The following is a 7,917-nucleotide window of genomic DNA, read 5'->3' as shown; positions in this document are numbered from 1 at the left end:
AAAGTCAGGGAATCACCGTAGTCAGTATGATGTCTCCTCTGGGGAATGTGAACGTCTGTACACAATTTGGTCAAGACGACTGAGAGAATTCAGTGGTAGAATTCAGGCCAGCTGAAAATTCCACCAGAAAGTGGCCGCGTGCGTTTTGAGGGCTTTTACTGTTTGAAGTATGTGGACTGGAAACTGGCCAAATACCAGGTGTGTCTTCACCCCGAAAGCGTGTCAGTCCAAATCTGACTTGTTCACTAAGCGGCGGTGGTCCAGTGGTAGAATTCTAGCCGCCACGGAGGCCAGCTGAAAATTCCACCAGAAAGTGGACGCGTCAGCTCCTACGGGCAGCTTCATCGAGCATTGGTGGTTCAGTGGTAGAATTCTCGCCTGCCACGCGGGAGGCCCGGGTTCGATTCCCGGCCAATGCAGTGACAAGTTTTAACCTTGTCGCGTACCAGCCGAAACCACTCAGCTGTGAAGGAAACCCTAACGGCAAGCTTGTACAACGTGATACATCAACAACCGATCACAAATTCCTTGCTTAACTGCAAGCATCGTTACAAGAACAAGGTGCGGGTCCAGCCGAAATCGATTTTATCAGAAGTGGGATTCCCACCAACGCCCCAACGGGAGACTGCAAGTTGAAAGCAGCGCCTTAGTTTGTTCTGTGCCGCTCTGACTTGTTTCAGATGGTTACGTAACTTTCTGAGCCAAAATTTCAATCTTGCCCAAAATGAGACATTGGTTTGACCTCATCGTGGGCCAAGAGGAAAGTCAAGGGACCACTAAAGTCAGCAGGATTCATCTTCTGCGGAAAACGAATTTCTGTACCAAATTTCCTCAAGGCTTGTTGAGACAGCATGGATAGCGACAACTCTCAAGGTGACTGAGAAAATTGTTTTCAGGGCTTTAAGGTATGAGGACATGAAACTGGCCAGGTGTGTCTTCATCCTGACTTATTCATTAGGCATTGGAAATACAGTTTATCCTGAAGGGAAACTGAATGTGTGCGCCAAACTTCATGACAATACATCCAGTAGTTGTTGAGACATTTCACTCAAAATCACAAAAATCAATCTCATGGGGGCGCCAGAGAAAATACCAGTAACGATTCATTGTGGGGCTAGGGGAAAAGTTAGAGAAACACCATAGTCAGTATAACGTCTCCTCTGGGGACCATGAACGTCTGCACACAATTTGACGGCTTTCCGGTCACACCCGACTTGTTCATTAGGCACTGGAAATTACAGTTTATCCTGAGGGGAAAGTGAATGTGTACGCCAAATTTCATGACGGTGAGTGATTTCACTCAAAATCACAAAAATCAATCTCATGGTGGCGCTAGAGAAAATATCAGTCACAGTTCATTGTGGGGCTAGGGGAAAAGTCAGGGAATCACCGTAGTCAGTATGATGTCTCCTCTGGGGAATGTGAACGTCTGTACACAGTGCGCCAAACTTCATGACAATACATCCAGTAGTTGTTGAGACATTTCTCAAATCACAAAAATCAATCTCATGGGGGCGCCAGAGAAATACCAGTAACGATTCATTGTGGGCTAGGGGAAAAGTTAGAGAAACACCATAGTCAGTATAACGTCTCCTCTGGGGACCATGAACGTCTGCACACCAATTGACGGCTTTCCGGTCACACCCGACTTGTTCATTAGGCACTGGAAATTACAGTTTATCCTGAGGGAAGTGAATGTGTACGCCAAATTTCATGACGGTGAGTGATTTCACTCAAAATCACAAAAATCAATCTCATGGTGGCGCTAGAGAAATATCAGTCACAGTTCATTGTGGGGCTAGGGGAAAGTCTCTCTCAGTCGTCTTGGTCAAGACGACTGAGAGAATTCAGTGGTAGAATTCAGGCCAGCTGAAAATTCCAACCAGAAAGTGGCCGCGTGCGTTTTGAGGGCTTTTACTGTTTGAAGTATGTGGACTGGAAACTGGCCAAATACCAGGTGTGTCTCACCCCGAAAGCTGACTGCAAGTTGAAAGCAGCGCCTTAGTTTGTGCTGTGCCGCTTGACTTGTTTCAGATGGTTACGTAACTTCTGAGCCAAAATTTCAATCTTGCCCAAATGAGACATTGGTTTGACCTCATCGTGGGCCAAGAGGAAAAGTCAAGGGACCACTAAAGTCAGCAGGATTCATCTTCTGCGGAAAACGAATTTCTGTACCAAATTCCTCAAGGCTTGTTGAGACAGCATGGATAGCGACAACTCTCAAGGTGACTGAGAAATATGTTTTCAGGGCTTTTAAGGTATGAGGACATGAAACTGGCCAGGTGTGTCTTCATCCTGACTTATTCATTAGGCATTGGAAATTACAGTTTATCCTGAAGGGAAACTGAATGTGTGCGCCAAACTTCATGACAATAATCCAGTAGTTGTTGAGACATTTCACTCAAATCACAAAAATCAATCTCATGGGGGCGCCAGAGAAAATACCAGAACGATCATGTGGGGCTAGGGGAAAGTTAGAGAAACACCATAGTCCAGTTAACGTCTCCTCGGGGACCATGAACGTCTGCACACAATTTGACGGCTTTCCGTCACACCCGACTTGTTCATTAGGCACTGGAAATTACAGTTTATCCTGAGGGGAAAGTGAATGTGTACGCCAAATTTCATGACGGTGAGTGATTTCACCCAAAATCACAAAATCAATCTCATGGTGGCGCTAGAGAAAATATCAGTCACAGTTCATTGGGGGCTAGGGGAAAAGTCAGGGAATCACCGTAGTCAGTATGATGTCTCCTCTGGGGAATGTGAACGTCTGTACACAGTGCGCCAAACTTCATGACAATACATCCAGTAGTGTTGAGACATTCACTCAAAATCACAAAAATCAATCTCATGGGGCGCCAGAGAAAATACCAGTAACGATTCATTGTGGGGCTAGGGGAAAAGTTAGAGAAACACCATAGTCAGTATAACGTCTCCTCTGGGGACCATGAACGTCTGCACACAATTTGACGGCTTTCCGGTCACACCCGACTTGTTCATTAGGCACTGGAAATTACAGTTTATCCTGAGGGGAAAGTGAATGTGTACGCCAAATTTCATGACGGTGAGTGATTTCACTCAAAATCACAAAATCAATCTCATGGTGGCGCTAGAGAAAATATCAGTCACAGTTCATTGTGGGGCTAGGGGAAAAGTCTCTCTCAGTCGTCTTGGTCAAGACGACTGAGAGAATTCAGTGGTAGAATTCAGGCCAGCTGAAAATTCCACCAGAAAGTGGCCGCGTGCGTTTTGAGGGCTTTTACTGTTTGAAGTATGTGGACTGGAAACTGGCCAATACCAGGTGTGTCTTCACCCCGAAAGCTGACTGCAAGTTGAAAGCAGCGCCTTAGTTTGTTCTGTGCCGCTCTGACTTGTTTCAGATGGTTACGTAACTTTCTGAGCCAAAATTTCAATCTGCCCAAAATGAGACATTGGTTTGACCTCATCGTGGGCCAAGAGAAAAGTCAAGGGACCACTAAAGTCAGCAGGATTCATCTTCTGCGGAAAACGAATTTCTGTACCAAATTTCCTCAAGGCTTGTTGAGACAGCATGGATAGCGACAACTCTCAAGGTGACTGAGAAAATATGTTTTCAGGGCTTTTAAGGTATGAGGACATGAAACTGGCCAGGTGTGTCTTCATCCTGACTTATTCATTAGGCATTGGAAATTACAGTTTATCCTGAAGGGAAACTGAATGTGTGCGCCAAACTTCATGACAATACATCCAGTAGTTGTTGAGACATTTCACTCAAAATCACAAAAATCAATCTCATGGGGGCGCCAGAGAAAATACCAGTAACGATTCATTGTGGGGCTAGGGGAAAAGTTAGAGAAACACCATAGTCAGTATAACGTCTCCTCTGGGGACCATGAACGTCTGCACACAATTTGACGGCTTTCCGGTCACACCCGACTTGTTCATTAGGCACTGGAAATTACAGTTATCCTGAGGGGAAAGTGAATGTGTACGCCAAATTTCATGACGGTGAGTGATTTCACTCAAAATCACAAAAATCAATCTCATGGTGGCGCTAGAGAAAATATCAGTCACAGTTCATTGTGGGGCTAGGGGAAAAGTCAGGGAATCACCGTAGTCAGTATGATGTCTCCTCTGGGGAATGTGAACGTCTGTACACAATTTGGTCAAGACGACTGAGAGAATTCAGTGGTAGAATTCAGGCCAGCTGAAAATTCCACCAGAAAGTGGCCGCGTGCGTTTTGAGGGCTTTTACTGTTTGAAGTATGTGGACTGGAAACTGGCCAAATACCAGGTGTGTCTTCACCCCGAAAGCTTGTCAGTCCAAATCTGACTTGTTCACTAAGCGGCGGTGGTCCAGTGGTAGAATTCTAGCCGCCACGGAGGCCAGCTGAAAATTCCACCAGAAAGTGGACGCGTCAGCTCCTACGGGGCAGTTCATCGAGCATTGGTGGTTCAGTGGTAGAATTCTCGCCTGCCACGCGGGAGGCCCGGGTTCGATTCCCGGCCAATGCAGTGACAAGTTTTAACCTTGTCGCGTACCAGCCGAAACCACTCAGCTGTGAAGGAAACCCTAACGGCAAGCTTGTACAACGTGATACATCAACAACCGATCACAAATTCCTTGCTTAACTGCAAGCATCGTTACAAGAACAAGGTGCGGGTCCAGCGAAATCAGTTTTTATCAGAAGTGGGATTCCCACCAACGCCCCAACGGGAGACTGCAAGTTGAAAGCAGCGCCTTAGTTTGTTCTGTGCCGCTCTGACTTGTTTCAGATGGTTACGTAACTTTCTGAGCCAAAATTTCAATCTTGCCCAAAATGAGACATTGGTTTGACCTCATCGTGGGCCAAGAGGAAAAGTCAAGGGACCACTAAAGTCAGCAGGATTCATCTTCTGCGGAAAACGAATTTCTGTACCAAATTTCCTCAAGGCTTGTTGAGACAGCATGGATAGCGACAACTCTCAAGGTGACTGAGAAAATATGTTTTCAGGGCTTTTAAGGTATGAGGACATGAAACTGGCCACGTGTGTCTTCATCCTGACTTATTCATTAGGCATTGGAAATTACAGTTTATCCTGAAGGGAAACTGAATGTGTGCGCCAAACTTCATGACAATACATCCAGTAGTTGTTGAGACATTTCACTCAAAATCACAAAAATCAATCTCATGGGGGCGCCAGAGAAAATACCAGTAACGATTCATTGTGGGCTAGGGGAAAAGTTAGAGAAACACCATAGTCAGTATAACGTCTCCTCTGGGGACCATGAACGTCTGCACACAATTTGACGGCTTTCCGGTCACACCCGACTTGTTCATTAGGCACTGGAAATTACAGTTTATCCTGAGGGGAAAGTGAATGTGTACGCCAAATTTCATGACGGTGAGTGATTTCACTCAAAATCACAAAAATCAATCTCATGGTGGCGCTAGAGAAAATATCAGTCACAGTTCATTGTGGGCTAGGGGAAAAGTCAGGGAATCACCGTAGTCAGTATGATGTCTCCTCTGGGAATGTGAACGTCTGTACACAATTTGGTCAAGACGACTGAGAGAATTCAGTGGTAGAATTCAGGCCAGCTGAAAATTCCACCAGAAAGTGGCCGCGTGCGTTTTGAGGGCTTTTACTGTTTGAAGTATGTGGACTGGAAACTGGCCAAATACCAGGTGTGTCTTCACCCGAAAGCTGACTGCAAGTTGAAAGCAGCGCCTTAGTTTGTTCTGTGCCGCTCTGACTTGTTTCAGATGGTTACGTAACTTTCTGAGCCAAATTTCAATCTTGCCAAAATGAGACATTGGTTTGACCTCATCGGGGCCAAGAGGAAAAGTCAAGGGACCACTAAAGTCAGCAGGATTCATCTTCTGCGGAAAACGAATTTCTGTACCAAATTTCCTCAAGGCTTGTTGAGACAGCATGGATAGCGACAACTCTCAAGGTGACTGAGAAAATATGTTTTCAGGGCTTTTAAGGTATGAGGACATGAAACTGGCCACGTGTGTCTCATCCTGACTATTCATTAGGCATTGGAAATTACAGTTTGACAGCTTTCGGTCACACCCGACTTGTTCATTAGGCACTGGAAATTACAGTTTATCCTGAGGGGAAAGTGAATGTGTACGCCAAATTTCATGACGGTGAGTGATTTCACCCAAAATCACAAAATCAATCTCATGGAGGCGCTAGAGAAAATATCAGTCACAGTTCATTGTGGGGCTAGGGGAAAAGTCAGGGAATCACCGTAGTCAGTATGATGTCTCCTCTGGGGAATGTGAACGTCTGTACACAATTTGGTCAAGACGACTGAGAGAATTCAGTGGTAGAATTCAGGCCAGCTGAAAATTCCACCAGAAAGTGGCCGCGTGCGTTTTGAGGGCTTTTACTGTTTGAAGTATGTGGACTGGAAACTGGCCAAATACCAGGTGTGTCTTCACCCCGAAAGCGTGTCAGTCCAAATCTGACTTGTTCACTAAGCGGCGGTGGTCCAGTGGTAGAATTCTAGCCGCCACGGAGGCCAGCTGAAAATTCCACCAGAAAGTGGACGCGTCAGCTCCTACGGGGCAGCTTCATCGAGCATTGGTGGTTCAGTGGTAGAATTCTCGCCTGCCACGCGGGAGGCCCGGGTTCGATTCCCGGCCAATGCAGTGACAAGTTTTAACCTTGTCGCGTACCAGCCGAAACCACTCAGCTGTGAAGGAAACCCTAACGGCAAGCTTGTACAACGTGATACATCAACAACCGATCACAAATTCCTTGCTTAACTGCAAGCATCGTTACAAGAACAAGGTGCGGGTCCAGCCGAAATCGATTTTATCAGAAGTGGGATTCCCACCAACGCCCCAACGGGAGACTGCAAGTTGAAAGCAGCGCCTTAGTTTGTTCTGTGCCGCTCTGACTTGTTTCAGATGGTTACGTAACTTTCTGAGCCAAAATTTCAATCTTGCCCAAAATGAGACATTGGTTTGACCTCATCGTGGGCCAAGAGGAAAAGTCAAGGGACCACTAAAGTCAGCAGGATTCATCTTCTGCGGAAAACGAATTTCTGTACCAAATTTCCTCAAGGCTTGTTGAGACAGCATGGATAGCGACAACTCTCAAGGTGACTGAGAAAATATGTTTTCAGGGCTTTTAAGGTATGAGGACATGAAACTGGCCAGGTGTGTCTTCATCCTGACTTATTCATTAGGCATTGGAAATTACAGTTTATCCTGAAGGGAAACTGAATGTGTGCGCCAAACTTCATGACAATACATCCAGTAGTTGTTGAGACATTTCACTCAAAATCACAAAAATCAATCTCATGGGGGCGCCAGAGAAAATACCAGTAACGATTCATTGTGGGGCTAGGGGAAAAGTTAGAGAAACACCATAGTCAGTATAACGTCTCCTCTGGGGACCATGAACGTCTGCACACAATTTGACGGCTTTGCCCATACCGGACAGCTTTTTCAAGCATTGGTGGTTCATTGGTAGAATTCTCACCGCCACGGATGCCAAGTGAGAAGTCCACCAGAAAGTGGGCGTGTCTGCCCATACGGGACAGCTTTTTCAAGCATTGGTGGTTCAATGGTAGAATTCTCGCCTGCCATGCGGGGGCAAGTTGTAATTTACAGCCAATCAGATAGCAGCATTTTCTGGTTGCTGTCCAAGGTGCTGAACAACTTTTGAAATTTTAGAAAAGATTATCTGGATGCAGGTCCGAATCCCATTTGGGGCTGTTATCAAAGACAAATGACTTAATGATTTCTATTTTTAAGAAAGAGATGTGTATCCCACTTTGCTGTTCACTTCTGATTATTATTATAATGTGTTAGTACTTCAAATATATGTATATATTGCTTAGTGTGTAAGCTTCAGATAGTTTAAAAAAGTGTCCCTTTTCACAAATCTTCATTATTTCTAGTGATTGTAGTTGTATTTTAATGTTTTGTGAAT

The 7,917-nt window shown here is 45.4% G+C and overlaps 3 non-coding genes across 3 annotated transcripts; all 3 read left to right on the top strand.

Moving 5' to 3' along the window:
- Positions 1-348: 348 nt before the first annotated feature.
- Positions 349-419, top strand: trnag-gcc. Its single transcript has one exon. It is a non-coding gene; the product is annotated as a tRNA-Gly (tRNA).
- A 4,007-nt stretch (positions 420-4,426) lies between these two features.
- On the top strand, positions 4,427-4,497 carry trnag-gcc. Its single transcript has one exon. It is a non-coding gene; the product is annotated as a tRNA-Gly (tRNA).
- Positions 4,498-6,555: 2,058 nt separating this feature from the next.
- Positions 6,556-6,626, top strand: trnag-gcc. Its single transcript has one exon. It is a non-coding gene; the product is annotated as a tRNA-Gly (tRNA).
- Positions 6,627-7,917: the final 1,291 nt, after the last annotated feature.

This window comes from Micropterus salmoides, unplaced genomic scaffold, assembly GCF_014851395.1.
Source record: "Micropterus salmoides isolate LMB-PRFRI ecotype aquatic unplaced genomic scaffold, ASM1485139v1 Ms_hic_scaffold_4344, whole genome shotgun sequence".
NCBI lineage: Eukaryota > Metazoa > Chordata > Actinopteri > Centrarchiformes > Centrarchidae > Micropterus > Micropterus salmoides.
This window is presented reverse-complemented; position numbering and strand designations above follow the sequence as displayed.